General features: G+C 43.8%; 1 protein-coding gene across 5 annotated transcripts in view; it reads right to left on the bottom strand.

The window, feature by feature from the left end:
• TIAM2 (TIAM Rac1 associated GEF 2) overlaps positions 1 to 15,960 on the bottom strand; it is a 236,290-nt gene that overhangs the window by 140,905 nt on the left and 79,425 nt on the right. For all 5 annotated transcript variants that reach the window (XM_070796428.1, XM_019967625.2, XM_019967622.2 and 2 more), the window contains one exon: positions 6,447 to 6,540. The gene's annotated coding sequence lies outside the window, so the exon portion shown is untranslated. The remainder of the gene's footprint in view (positions 1 to 6,446; positions 6,541 to 15,960) is intronic.

The following is a 15,960-nucleotide window of genomic DNA, read 5'->3' as shown; positions in this document are numbered from 1 at the left end:
ATGTGTCTACACTTCCAATAAATTAAAATAATAATAACAACAATAAAAGAAAGTCAGGAACAAAAAAAAGGAATATGAACTCTCAGAAATAACCTCTTCACTTAAAAATCAAGACACTCAATTCCTGCCATATTCTTCACTTCTGACATCAAACACACAATGATACAGAAAGAATATCCCATCAAGCATCATTTTTTATTAATAATCTGTAGTCAATTCTAAGGGCTTCACCTGGTTTAAAAAAAAAGCATATACACACATACACACATACTGCCTTCCCAGGAGGTACAGTTGATAAAGAATCTGCCTGCCAATGCAGGAGACTTAAGAGATGCGGGCTTGTGGCAACCCACTCCAGTAATCTTGACTGGAAAGTTCGATGGACAGAGGAGCCTGGTGCACTACAGTCCTTAGGGTCGCAAAGAGTCAGACATGACTATGCACACATGAGTAAACACACACACACATGTATAGTAGTAATAATAAAGACTAAAAACATAAATTACTTTTATCCAAACAGGATCGCAAAAGATAGAACGCTGCTGCTGCTAAGTCACTTCAGTCGTGTCCAACTCTGTGCGACCCCATAGACGGCAGTCCACCAGGCTCTGCCGTCCCTGGGATTCTCCAGGCAAGAACACTGGAGTGGGTTGCCATTTCCTTCTCCAATGCATGCAAGTGAAAAGTGAAAGTGAAGTCGCTCAGTCGTGTCCGAGCCTCAGCGACCCCATGGACCGCAGCCTTCCAGGCTCCTCCGTCCATGGGATTTTCCAGGCAAGAGTACTGGAGTGGGGTGCCATTGCCTTCTCCGAAAAGATAGAAGAATCTCTCAGAAATAGAAACATCCACCTTTGAGGAAATAACACAAATGAGGAAAACCTCCACCATACGCTAACGTGCTAAAAGAGCTTTCAGTCTGCTCCTTCGTCATGATGGAAAAGCAGTATTTCAAATAACATGGGCTGAAAAGACACGGAATTGAGCGATGCCTTTGCAAAAATGTCCTAGATGAAGGCCACACCAGAAGAAAAGGAAACATGCAAAATATTCATGTGAAAACCCTAAAATCCAAATAAATCCAAATAAAATCCACCTGAGGTGGCCTTCCTCCCCATTTCATCAAAAGGCAAAAATCTTAACAAGTCTGTTTCTAAAACCAAACGCAACTGAATTAGCCCAGAGCTGAGTGAAACTGTACGTGGCTGGCCTTCATATCCAAACTCCCACAGTTTGAAAGGTTTCCCTCCCACATGGGACACGGGAGACCCACACAACTGACACATGGAACTCCTCTGCAACCCAGCCACTGCTCCCAGGCGCCAGCAAAGCAGCTCAGGCCCCAGACCTTAGGGTCCCTCTTCCTTGACCTCAGACCCTGCGGCGTGACACGAGACTCATCACTTTTCAGCTTCTCAATCTGCGAAAGGGAGATACTACTACCTACCTCACTGGGCTGTTGTCAGGATTAAGTAAAATAATACGTGCAGACTGTGTAATACAAGACCTTCCAGAGAATGCAGAGCAGAGATCTTGCGAAGTGCCTACTGTTACATCTAGTACTATAAAAAGTACCTGGCACATGGTGAATACCTAATAAATCAATAAATATCCATTGAGTCAGTGAATGAGTGAGTGAGTGAATGGAGTGATGATGATGATGGCAGTGGGGGTGAACAGGCAAAGAAAAGAACATTGGAAATTCCCCCGCAGTCCAAGGGTTAGGACTCCACACTTTCACTGCTGAGGGCCCGGGGTTCAATCCCAGGTCAGGGAACTAAGATCCTGCCAGCTGCACAGTACAGTCAATAAACAAACAAACAGATAAAATAAAAATAAAAACTTTTTTAAAAAGGAGCATCCAGTGCAGTCTACATATTTGTGTCAGAAGACTCTAAAACCCATTTAAAATAAGCCATTCACACATTATAAATGCCCACCAAGCACATCTTCCAGAGAGATTGTACTTGAAACTGTCCAGCTGTTCTCCTGTAGCATTGCATATTCCAGGCTGCCTTAGCCTCACAGAGATGCGTGAACAGCCCACGGTCATGCACCTTTCAAGTCAACAGTCAACTCTAAGACAATTCCAAATGCAATGCTAGCATGGTAAAGTGTTGCTTTAAAACCACAACTTCACAAGTGTGGATTAAGAAGACAACAGTGTTCCTGTAAATCAATGAAAAACTTAGTATTTACAAAATGAGGACAAAATAGAGAGCAAAATTAACTTTCAAGTTTTTCAAAAGCAAACTGGAGGTGCCTACAAAATCTACAGTCAATGTTAAGATAATTCAAGATGCAATACTAACATGATATGTGGTTGCTTTAAAACCACAGAACATCTAAATTTCACAAAACAATCTTTTTCTAAGTGTTTTGAAGGCATCAAATGTGCAAAAAAAATAAAATTAATAAAGATAGTTATCATGAAAATGAAAGATTTTACAGTGTAAATATTTATGAAATCCAAGTAATACCTTACATTTCATAACAATTAAGCCCTAACAATTTAACCAAATGAGCAGTTAGTTACTTTAAGAATGAGCAAATATTAAGTGACATAAAAATTAAGATTTAGAGCAAATTCTTTAAAAAAGCTTTCCTTTAAAGGATCTTTTTTCTCTGAGTCCCCATATCCAAATTAAATACACTTTGATGTTTAATAATTATTGACAATGTATAAAATTCTAAATTTTGGGAGTTAATTTTTTTTTTTCCCTCTTTTTGATTGCAGTGCTCAGCTTGCTGGACCTTAGTTCTCTGACCAGGAATTGAACCTAGACCCTTGGCAGTGACAGCATGGAGTCCTAACCATTGGGCAACCAGGGAATTCCCCCAAATCCTAAGTTTTGAAACTAAATAGAATACTTTGTAACAACTAACAGGTAATATTTTATATAAATGACAAAATGTGTATTAAAAATCATGCTACCAATGGAAATAAAACTACAAAATGAGTTTCAGATAAGGTATTATTAAAATAAAAAATTTTAGTAGAAAAAAATCATTTATTAATAGGAACTATGCTTGTAAAATCCTGTCTTATAAATACTAATCACTAGACACATCTGTTTACAACATTTTTGAAGGGTTATGTTGGAAGTTAAGAAAATACAAGTAATCTGCCCAGAACTCAATGTAATTAAAAAGTGTTAAATTCTGCCTCTCACTCCACTCACAATATTTTCTTTTCGTGGACTAAAGTGAAACTGTTTTAGCTGAAAGGTTCCTAATCAGTTTAACTCAGAATAATTGAATCTGAGTTTTTGAAGAGACCCTGGGGGTCATCCATCTATCAAGCCTGGTCCTGGTCCCGCTTCCAATTTGAGAACCGTCTCCAGGATCCTGATAGATGGACCCCTCCCTTCTCCCTAAATACACGGAGGGATGGGAAGTTCCCAGCTCTATTAGAAAGCACATTCCACTGTTAAGTCACCAATTGATAGATGAGAACTCCTTCCCCGGACTTCAGATGAGTCATCCTAAAACTTCCACTAATTAAGTTCAGCCTTTCCATCATTATCCGCACACGCATTCTACACCCCCCTTCTACCCAGTCACCCTACAAACAGCAGCAGTCAGGTTCACGGTTCTTCCCGGCTCTCCCCCTCCTTTTAGACCATCTTCACAATGAAGCCAGAGCCACCGTGTAAAACAGAACAGATGGACAACACCAGATTATGTTTTTCGCTAAAAATCAAATGCACATGGAAGACAGTCCTAAAGGCTTCAGTCTGCGTCACCCCACTCAGAGTAAAAGAGGCCACAGGCCCTCTCTGGTGCCACGAAGTCTGGGAAACGTTGGGGCCCCAGGGGCGAAGGCAGGATGGAACCTACTTCCCGAGTCCCCACGCGTGTATAGACGGTTCCCAGTCCACCAGCCAGGAGGCCCAAGAACTGAGCTCAAGGAAGGTGAGGGAGAATTTGCTGCCGAAAGAAAGGACCTAAAATGAAGCAAAAGAATGGTGTCTGAATGCAGAAGGAAATTTTTTACCGTCCAGAGGACGGATCAGTCTCCTAACAGGGCTGTTTGAAACGTATGAGTGAAGCAGGACTGGGAGCTACATTCTTAAGAAACAGAAACCATTTGTCAGCAAATGAAATGTGTACAAGTATCCTTCAGCACACACACACAAATGCTCTGTTCTATTTTCCTTAAAATAAGAAGCTCTAGGAACTTCCCTGGCCATCCAGTGGTTAAGACTTTGCTTCCAACTCAGAGGGCACGGGTTTGATCTCTGGTTGGGGAACTAAGATCCCACATGTTGCAAGGTGTGGCCAAAAAAAAAAGGAACTCTCCAGAAACATCTTCTATTTTTCCATTACAGATACAGAAGTAGATTGCACTTTTTTCACTTTGCTCCCAGTTCTACTAGAAATAAAACTACTTAAGTCAATGAAAAATGGCAATTGACACTCAGTGCCTCGGGACTGTGCACAGCAGCGGGGACTGTGGCCATCTGGCCCATGACAACCCATCCCGAAGGGCCAGCTCATCACTGCCATCTGGGAATGCAGAAGCCTGGGGATGCGCCAGCCGAAACTCCTTTTCAAGAAACACTGAAAATGCTGCTTTCATGTAAATTTTTCCACTTTTTACAGGTCAGCAGCTAACTTACATAACCTGAAAATACTTGTCAGGGACATATTTTGCAGGCCAACCAGAGCTTATCCACAGCCCAGAACCAGCCAGAAGCCCCCCCACTTTGCAATATTGGATGTAAATGATAAACCACAAAGAAGACAATTTCACATAAGCAACAGTCCCGACTCCCTGACTTGGGAAGGCTAAATCCTAGGTCTCGAGGGGCATCCGTCTGCACGACCAACTTGCCTAGGACACCAGAGGCACAGTTAGTGTCATATGGTGAGAAATTTGTGCTCTGGAGGAGATTTTGAAGATTCAATTTGCTTCTTACTGTTTTAAAAATGTGAAATGCTCCTTCGTAGAATTATCACGTTTTACACTATGTTCCCTGCAAGCAGGAAGTTTTCTAACATTTCTGGGTTTATTTACAAATACAGCACACACTAAAGGTACACATTTTAATAGCAGCTGGTAACCTTTGTATTGACCAGCCTTTGTGTCATCTACATTAGAATATTCAGAAGGAATATCCACTTAGCCTCGGAGGGGTGTTTCACTTATGTTTCCACGAAGTTCAAAAGCCAGGACTGAAAGACACCTGTTTGAAAAGCCTAAAGTTTAGATTTTGGGGGAGTGACATGGCCTAAGCTTTTGAATCCTGCCTTTGACCTTTCCTGGGTCAGTTTCTTCTGTAAGATGGGAATAAGAAAAACATTTTTCTCATGGAGTGATGGTGATTAAGCATGTTCATACACATCCTGACCCACAGATCGAACCCGCGTCTCCTGCTTTGGCAGGCGGATTCTTTACCACTGAGCCACCTGGGAAGCCCCCTTCAATTTAAAAAACATTTCAGTAAATATAAAAGTAAATAAAAAAGTAATAGTTTAGCAGGTGGCTGGGTGGCCACCACATATTGGGTGCTCGGGGACAGTCTCTGGAGGCAGCACCCTGAGTTGAGACCCACAAGGCACAAAGGGGCCCAGGAGAGATGAGACAGACTTCAGCCTGGGGAGCTTTGCCTGTGTGTGTGTTTTACCAAAACAAGCATGAACTGCAGACACTGCACACCTTTCCAAGGAACTACCTGCAATCATTCCAAACAGGGCTTTGGGAACTGCTCAGATTTCCCGCTGTAACATTTACCCTGCAACAACCAATACACCAACTAGTAAGATGCACCAGTCAGAACGAAAACAGCCTCAACACCGGGGGTAAGACCTGACCTCTCCTCGGTGGCTTCCCAGTGCCCAAGTCCTCTGAGCTGTCCAGATCTTACAACTGCCATGAGAAATGATACTCTCTAGTCTGCTCTCAGGGCTTCCCAGGTGGTCCTAGTGGTAAAGAACCTGCCTGCCAGTGTAGGAGAGGTAAGAGACATGGATTTGATCCCTCAGTTGGAAAATCATGGCAACCCACTCAGTATTCTTGCCTGGAGAATCCCATGGACAGAGGAGTCTGGTGGGCTACAGCCTATAGTATTGCAAAGAGTCGGACATGACTGAGGCTACTTAGCATGCACAATCTGTTCTTCAGCAGGAGGTCCTAGTTGGTTTGGAGTTCAGACTTCCCTGACTTCAGCTTCTCTACCTAAACTCTCAGCAAAGATGGACATACGCTTTTCCACAGAGACAGGATCAGTCAGCACATCAAATTAAGGGGCATTTGTAAAAAGCCACTCAGATTTGGTGCCCGCTGCTTGCAGAAACCTTGGCCACCAGCCACTAAAGGAATGCACACCAGCTTTCCCTGCTCAGGTCTGCACACAAAGAGCAGTTAATAGAGCGACATGGGAAACAGGCACATAAACACCACCAGACCTTATCGCTCTCGAGATGTACAAGGGCCTTGAACTTACCCCCAGAGGAAGTGTAGACCACACTTCACGTAATCATTCATTCATCTGGAATGAGCTGGCTGAAGAGCTGTCTTTGTAATTCAGGCACAGAACCCTGGCAAGATAAACAAAGCAAAACAAAAAAATAGGTGGTGAGAAACAAGTTTTCAAAAATCAGAGTTTTATAACTAAAGCTCAATTTCTCAGCATTCTGCCCTATCTTGGACTTAATACAAAAAGGGAGCATCTGAGAAAAACACAAGTATTAAGTGTGTGTGTGCTCCGTTGCTTCGGTTGTATCCAACTCTTGGTGACCCTATGACCTGTAGCCTGCCAGGCTTTTCTGTCCATGAGATTCTCCAAGCAATACTAGAGTGGGTTGCTATTCCCTCCTCCAGGGAATCTTCCCAAACCAGGGATCGAACCCATGTCTCCTGCATTTCAGGCAGATTCTTGATTCTTTACTACTGAGCCACCAGGGAAGCCCCAGCTATTAAGTGGTTAACTATAAAGGAAATGTGAGGGTCTTCCCACATTCTAATTGGAGAAGCAGCTATACTGCTTCATCCTATAAATATAAAGCCAAACCATTTTATAGACAGATATATGGAGGGAGGGGAAAAGTGGGGAAGGAAGGAGGGAGGAAGAGAAGTGAGGGGAGATGGTTGGATGGATGGTTAAAGAGACAGAATAGGCCGCTACTCCACATGCTGAGGCTAGAGCAGTAAAGAAGAGCAAAAGTCTCTGCTCTCACTGAGCTTTACTCAGATGGGAGGAATCAGTCAAACAAACAGGTAAATAAACAAGGAAAAATATCCTAGAGTAACAGAGACATAAAACAGGATGACGAGCTTGTGAGGGACAAGTGTCTAATGTAAACTGGAAGACCAAGAAATGGCCTTTCAAGACGGCAACTAAGTTGAGACCTGAATGCTGTTTCAAAGTTAGTGAAATGATCCCCCAGACAGAGGGAGTAGCCAAGACCCCAAGAAGCAGCAGTTGTCTAGAGGAATTATCATGGACTGTGGGCAGAAGCTGCATGCAAGGGCATGGAGTCAAAGGATCAGAGTTTTGTTACTTATTCAGCAGGTGGCTTCTGGCTCTTCTCCTATAATGGAAATAGTATTTTCTTCCTATGGTTGAAATGCTGCACAGTGACATTAGAACTCATGGCCCTGTTGGTCAACATACCAAAAAGTACCTCTTTTCTTTCACCATTTAAAATGTTGCACAGATGGCTTTCAGAGAATGAGACTTTTTTTTTTTAATGACCTATAGTTGATTTACAACATTGTAAGTTTCAGGTGGAGACTTGTCTTTTTACAAAACATCATTTCACCCCTGCTATATACACAAGACACTCTCTTATAGTAATAACCGTATACCACGGCTCACAGTTCACAATCCTTGATAAAGAATGCAGACTTTGGTGCCAAAGGGTAAGAGTTCAACCCCTAACTTCCCCATGACCACCTGAGTGACATTATTAAAGTTGTCTGAGCCTCTGTTTTCTTCAACCATAAAATGGAAATGATATCTACTTTGCAGGGTTATTCTACATACACACAGAGAAAATACTTAATAAAGTGGTTGAAAAATGTGTAATATTCAAAGTGGTGAGACTTGCATTGCAACCAGTAACTATTGAGAAAGGTGTGGTTATCAACGATTTATGCTGCAGAAATACGCCTGTATAACCAGGCACAGTGGAGATAACAATTTCCTTTTAGAGATCATAGAATTGCCTATGGCGGACCTTTAAAAACCAGCCCAACTCCCTTCTCTAAAGAGGAGAATTTAAAGCTTGAAGAAGTAGACTGATTCGCTCAAGGTGACATCACTGGTTCAGAGAAAAATCTTAGAAACCTAAACAATAGACTTGGTCTAGAGTCCCTACCTTATAAGATAAATCCTAGACATAAACTTCTAATTCTCTTTGTAATTAATCCAGTTTGGACAAGAAAATATTTTTAGGTAGAATGGAAAATTAAACAAGTTTTGATAGACTCCATCTAAATACATTATACTGACAATTTTTAAAGGCCGAGAATCATCATACCTTACTGATGGCCTGATAGTGATGGTTATTTCCTAACCAGGAAACTATAAAATATAACACCTGCCACACCTTAATTTTTTTCGATGATAACAACAGATACTGAGTCTCAAGCACCTACTATGTGACAGAAGTCTCCAAACATTCTGAATACTTGGCCATTTCATGAGTGTGATAGCCTTTTACTGCCTACACCTTTGCATACATTGTGTCCTGCTGGGAATGTCTCCCTGGAGAACTCGGAATTACCCCTCAAGATCGAGCTTAAGTGTCTCCTCTTCCACGGAGCCTTCCCTGATCTACCTTTCTCCTGCCAAGACCACCCCCTACCTCACCTCACTGCTCTAGTACAGACAACCACGTTGCAATCATCTCTTTTTTCGTCTGTCTGTCCTCTGGAGTAGATACTGACTGCTTTGAAAGTAAAGGGCTTGTCTTTGTTTTCCTGCTCTAAAGCACAGTGCCTTACACATGGGTGCTTAATAACACCCAACGAATGGTTCAATGCAAGAACTGACACATTATACTAAGACAACATGATTTAATTTCAGACTAGTGTTTTTTTCTAGTTCATAGCCATGACTGAGATTACAAATAAAAAGTTTACAGTTTGACTTCTGTAATAGTTAACAGTATGGGTCCGCTCAACTAGGCTATGGTACCCAGATGTCTGTTCAAATATCAGTCTAGACGTTGCTGTAAAGGTCATTTTTTAGGTGGAATCAACACGGAAATCAACAGACTTTGAGTAAAACAGATTATCTTCCATAAGGTGGGAGGGCCTCAGCCAATCAGTTGAATGTGTTAAAGCAAAGACAGGGGTTTCCTGAAGAAGGAATTTTGCCTCCAAACTGCAACATGGAAACCCAGCCTGGGTTTCCGGGCTCCTGTCATGCTGAACTTTGGACCCATGGCTGCAACATCAATTTTTGCCTAAAATTCCAGACAGTTGGCCTGCCCTGTGGATTTCAGACTTGCCAACTCTCCCAATCGGGTGAAACAATTCCTTAAAATTGACATAAAGGTGTGTGTATATATGTGTGTGTGTGTGTGTGTGTGTGTGTGTGTGTGTGTGTGTATACTTATGGATGTGAGAGTTGGACTATAAAGAAAGCTGAGCACAGAAGAATTGATGCTTTTGAACTGCGGTGTTGGAGAAGACCCTTGAGAGTCCCTTGGACTGCAAGGAGATCCAACCAGTCCATCCTAAAGGAGATCAGTCCTGGGTGTTCATTGGAAGGACTGATGCTGAAGCTGAAACTCCAATACTTTGGCCACCTGATGCGAAGAACTGACCCATTGGAAAAGACTCTGATGCTGGGAAAGATTGAGGGCAGGAGGAGAAGGGGACGAAAGAGGATGAGATGGTTGGATGGCATCACCAACTCTATGGACATTGAGTTTGAGCAAGCTCCAGGAGTTGGTGATGGACAGGAAGCCTGGCATGCTACAGTCTATGGGGTTTCAAAGAGTTGGACATGACTGAGCAAATGAACTGAACTGATACATATATGTATATATCTATGAGAGAGAGAGAGAGAGAGAGAGAGATGGGTGCTTCATCAGAGCAGCAGCAGGCTCGAAAATCACACTGTGAATTCTAGCATCCACTGGTGGTGTCAGCATGAGAATCGTTAACATTGTCACAGTAGTAACAGTATTCATCACTTACAGAAGGACATGCTGAAACCAAATCCTACAGGCCTGCACCAGTCACAGTAAGACAACCAGAGAGATTAAAGTGCTCCAAATAAAGCAGCCCTTCTCCCAGAGTCAAAACCCTGAGCCCAGGGTCTGTGATCTGGTAACATCTGGACAGACTGAGGAACAGAAGTACAGAACTTCAAATCTCTTGATCAGATTTTTCACTCCTGAAGAGACACAGATTCAATCCCTGTGTCAGAAGATCCCCCAGAGCAGGAAATGGCAACCTGCTTCAGTATTCTTGCCTGAAAAATCCCTGGTGGGCTATAGTCCACGGGGTCGCAAAGAATCGGACACGACTGAGCAACTAAACACACACACACACAGCAAATGAAGCCTGTTGGTTCTGTTTCTCTTTATATCCTGATTAATTACTAATCATTTTGGATTGAAATGATTTAAGGCAGGATTATAGGATGCTTAAATTCAGAGTACATCAGTTTAAACTCTGTTCACTTTGCAGATGGAAGAAAGAGAGGCCTAGAAAGGATAAATCAGACCTGTCACTCAGAGCATGGGAAGGAACTTGGACAAGAGCTCAGATCCCCAAACAACTGCCTCAGTTCTGGTCCCAGAACGGACGACACTGGTTTTGTCACAGTGACAAACCAGCGGTCACCAAAGCACTCTTCCTTCGATCCCAGGGTCCCCGCCTGACCTTTTTCCCTTTCTGTACGAATTCCAGGGCCACACGAACAGTTCACTTTGATTTAGCTGGGTGGACCTCAACTACCTTCGATAAGTGGATAAGCTCTCAACAGCGTAGACTGGATTCAGCTGCCCGTGAGTGTCATGTTTTCAGATGAGTCAACAATGGGACAGGTATCACAATCTCCTGCAACTCCAGAAAGGTCTGAGAGGTGCTGTGTGTAGTCTGTGCGATTCTAGGCACTGCTGGGTAGATCACACCTACCATAAAACTCTAGTGATTCTATATTATTAGTTACACACAGTATGCTAATTACCGATGACCAAACGTAGGCAGCCTGTGTGGACAGAACTGTCCATCAGCAGATCCACTCACGCTCTTTCAGCATGAAATCCTGCTATCCTAGAGTCCCTGAGCTGCCTGCTTGCCACCATGACATCATTTTAATTTAAATGAATATGGCTTACACTTTTCTCTCTTGAATTTTATGATGAAAAGCTGGCCTCATGCCTTCCCTAGAAGCTGAATGTAGTTGAACCTTCAGCTGTATCAGTTAAAAAAAAAAAAAAAAAAGGGAGGGGCCCACATCTAAAGAATGGCTACAGCATTCATCAATCGAGAAGTCTGTGGTCAAGCCCTGGCCTAAGTGCACAGTGCCCAGTGTTTATAAAACTTTCACTGCTGGGCCAACCAGGGCAAGGAGAAAGTGCTGGGGAAGAAAGAGATGACTACTTCACCATGCCCTGGGAATAGGCTGCCTGCTGCCCAGCTTGGTAAGAAGAGTACATTTCTTGCTGAGAAATTTCCTTTATATATTTATATTTGGAGAAGGAAATGGCAACCCACTCCAGGATTCTTGCCTGGAGAATCCCATGGACAGAGGAGCCTGGTGGGCTGCCATCTATGGGGTAGCACAGAGTCGGACACAACTGAAGTGACTTAGCATGCGTGCATGCATATTAATATTTATTATATATATAATTTTATTCATTTATGTTTGGCTGTGTTGGGTCTTTGTTGCTGCACGAGATCTCTCTCTAGTTGCAGCGATCGGGGGCTACTCTCTTATTGCGGTGTGTGGGCTTCTCGAGTGGCAGCTTCTCTTGTTGTGGAGTGTGGGCTCAACAGTTGCGGTGCATGGGCTCCGCAGCACGTGGGATCTTCCCAGGCTACTGATCAAACCTGTGGCCCCTGCACTGGTAGGTGGATTCTTAATCACTAGACCCCTAGAGAAGTCCCCCGCTGAAAAACTCATGACTTCTTCAAATTAAATCCGCTTTGTAACCACCATCTCTCTGACTACACTCACGTCTGCAAGTTTCCGGGTTTCCTTTGGCCTTGCTATCTATCAGCGAGGCAGCTTATCGAATCAGTCTCTGCCTGGCGTTTGTGCTAAAACAATACAGCCCATGGGAGGTTTCCCAAGAGGCAGAAAGGGTCCTGGAGTGAAGGGAACTCCTGTCTCCGTGAACTCCTCGTGTGACCCTGGCCGAGCCCAGCAGCATGTCCGTCACAGGGGAATTATTTCTGACCTGTGTCTCTTGGGCCCACAGAGACTTCAGAGCCATAATGAACAAAACCCCTGTGTGACTCCCACTCCAAGGCGGGAGGAGGGGTGTGCTGGAGACCTTCACTAAGTGACAGTTGTCACCAGTTTCTCACACTGACATGAACAACTGTTCCCACACAGAGAACCCATGCAGTCGAATGCCGCCCTTAACAAAAGCAGCAGGTACCGCCGCCCAGGGGCTATAGCTTGTTAGAGAATCCATCCTCCTGACAAAGGGATGGCTGATTACATTGAAAATGGAAGTTTCAGTCAGTCTTCCTCAAATGGCAGACTTCTGCACCCACGGAGCACAGCGCTTACCATGCACCAAGTCACCGCAAGTCCCTTGTTATTTATAAAACAGCTCATGTGAAACACCAAAAACAAACAAACAAAACCAAAAAGCAGCTAGAAGAAGGACAAGGCATATCCCTCTGGGGTCACTGTATTCCCCAGGGTGGTGACCCTGTCAGCCAATCTGGTCCCTGGTTAGAATAAGTGTTCCCCGGGATTCCCACAAAGTTCATGTTTCCAGGGACAAAACCCAAGGATGCAAAAGTTGGCACATTATACCTTGAATGCCTATGTGCAAGACCTTTATTAAGTTAATTCAATTCAGGAAGTATCTGATGAACAGCACTTGTGTTCGAGGTACCACGCTAAGTGTCGGGAGTACGATGGTGATCGAAAGCCTACAGACAGTCTCACCAGCCTGTGAACAAACAGGCCACCAGCCACCACTCAGTGTAGAGACGATCATGGTCCAGAGGGGCAGATGCTACGGAAGCCCACAGGGGTGGCTCATGAGAAGACGCTACCAAGCATCCCAGCCCACTTGTTGCTAAGGCAACAGAAACTGATTTAGCACCGTTGTCTTAGAGCCATCACTGGATTTTGGCTTCTAGACGAAGTGATGACCTTCATCCAGTTGCCTGACGGTCACGTGGAGAGCGACTTTCTTCAAGAGATAACTGCAAGGTAACAGGCCCTGAAAGTGAAAAAGTCGCTTAGTCGTGTCCAACTCTTTGTGACCCCATGGTAAGGCCATGGAATTCTCCAGGCCAGAATACTGGAGTGGGTAGCCTTTCCCTTCTCTAGGGGATCTTCCCAACCCAGGGATCGAACCCAGGTCTCCCACATTGCAGGCAGATTCTTTACCAACTGAGCTATCAGGGAAGCCCTAATCACCCCCCAAAACCACGGCATCTGTGCATCACAAATTACATTCAGCATCAGGGTGGGCTCACACCCCCTTTATGACACAACCCTAGGTGTCATAGGCACCTAGAGACAGTCAGGCAACCACCTCGTACAAAAGGAACTTAACACAGTGTGGAGTGGAGGCCATCTGGATGATTGTGGATGGACCGACTGTAGCTGACAAAGAACTCATTCACCTTCAGTAACAGTTAAGTCCCAATAGCCGCAAAGTGTGATTCAGGGTGCCATGAATGAACCAAAGATGAATCAGACCCAGCACCACCTATCCAAGGGCCTAGAGTTAGTAGGGGAGAAAGGACAGCAAAGCCCTCATACATCATATAAAGGGGCAGGATAACCTGCCCATCTGGGATGGGAGCAAGACGACACTGTGAAGAATGCCAGAAACTTCCTTTGGTTTAAAAAGTAAAGGAAAAATCACCAAAGAAAACCAAAATCCATTAAATCTATCCAAAACAGGCATTCTCAGAAGCAAAGCCACTCAGATCAGCAAGCCAAACTAGAGGAAGAAAGAGTTGGAGTCCAGCTTAAAAGGAGAAGCAAACAAGCACACGTAAAACAAAACCAAAAAAAAGGAAAAAAACCAAAAACATTAACCTCTACAAGAGAAACTACAGACCTTTTTAAAAATGTTTGGAGGTTGCAGAGCATCTGTTTTCAAAGATAACAGCGGACCCTGCATCCCCAGATGAGAGCAGGTGGGGATCAAGGAAGACCATCCAGGGGTGACACCCCCCAGAGCATCACCAGATACCACTGGGGAGCAGCTCGGACAAGAAGGACATGACACCAGGCTGCGTAGAGCAAGACAGCCTTGCCTAGGGACCCGGACTTCAAGGACTGTCTGACTTGGACGTGGAACCAGGGAGGCCCTGCACTGTTATAAGGACGACAGCACAGATGAAGGACAGAGAAACCAGGAGGCCGGAGACACAAGACACAGAGCAGCATCCAGTGTGATGAAGCATAGCATGGAGTGAAGGTGGACAGACAGGCAGGTGAGCATGGAGCTCCTCCAAGTCCAGGCTGCCACCTGCCCTTTCGTGATGAGACAGCAGCAGACGTCACAAGCCAGCCACCCACCGGCACTAGCCCAGCACCATCCACCAGTGTGGAACAAGCAGTAACTGTAGCACATGATGACGAAAATTCACAGGGAAATCCTAAAGTGTTTGTCAAATACAAGAGCGTTCATTCACAAGAAGGCTGGAGTCAGGAGCAAACCCCTCCGTAATCCCTGACTTGGGGTCATTTATCGACCTCTCCATATGTGATTCCCCTCCATGCAAGATGGAGGTGATGATCCCACCTCCCGGGACTGTTGCAAAAGCAATAAGAAAGTACATCTTTCAATTACCTGACACGGGGCTTAGTCCAAGTCAATAAATGTTAAATATTAGATGTTAATTCTTCTTGTCCCAGTTTCTAGGATACAGAAAGAAATGTAGACTTGTCCAAGGGAGCAGCGTGAATAAAAAAAAACTTTGAATTATTTTTACCAAGCACAAGGCTAGCGAGATGACTCAGTAATACCAAGGCCAGGCCTCAATGTCCGTTACTAACAAATACTGTAAAACATTTAAAAAGAAGTCTCTCTCCAGGAACTGAGTAAGTGGGTAAATTAAAAATCAAAAGGAAAATGTCAATTAAGAAACTGGCACAATTTGACTTGGTGATTATTGTGTTTCAATATCAATGGTAATATTCTGAAACTATTTTCACAATGTTCTAAAATCAAGAGTAAATAATTAGGGCAGAGAGGCCTTCTCCAACCCCAGACCAGCAAGGCAGCCTCTGAACAGGCAGGTAATTGCAGGTCTGTGTCTGAGTTTAGTGCAAGACTGAGCCCTACAGGGCTTCTCTTCTTTAGAAATAATTATCCATCACCACGAAAGGGGCTCAGCACACATTCGGAGTTTATAGAATAATCACCTTCTGGTCCTTCGGGCCCAATGTACAATAATCTATGGGGATTGTTGAGAAATGAGCATAAATTATGGCAAATTTATTAAATGTGAATTCTGGGTATGCAAGATAACAAGGATTTGGGGAAAGGATATGAATTTCAAATTCTCAGCAGGTGGATGTGACTGAGGGCGTAGCTATGCTCTTCTCCTAATTTTGCTCTTCTATGGCCAACCATCCAGCAATCAAGCTCCACCTTCTCTCCCAGGACCGAATCAGAGTCCAATTAGCAACAAATTACAGTTATCAGCTCTAAACTATCTGTACATCCCTGAACAACCATAATCACAGAATTTCCTTAGACTGGAGGTACTGCAGACATTTAATTATAATTACTTCAGCATGGAATCAGCAACATTATTTCCCACAGGTATTTTATTACCTGTTCTTT

This window comes from Bos indicus, chromosome 9 (assembly GCF_029378745.1).
Source record: "Bos indicus isolate NIAB-ARS_2022 breed Sahiwal x Tharparkar chromosome 9, NIAB-ARS_B.indTharparkar_mat_pri_1.0, whole genome shotgun sequence".
In the NCBI taxonomy this organism is placed as follows: Eukaryota; Metazoa; Chordata; class Mammalia; order Artiodactyla; family Bovidae; genus Bos; species Bos indicus.
This window is presented reverse-complemented; position numbering and strand designations above follow the sequence as displayed.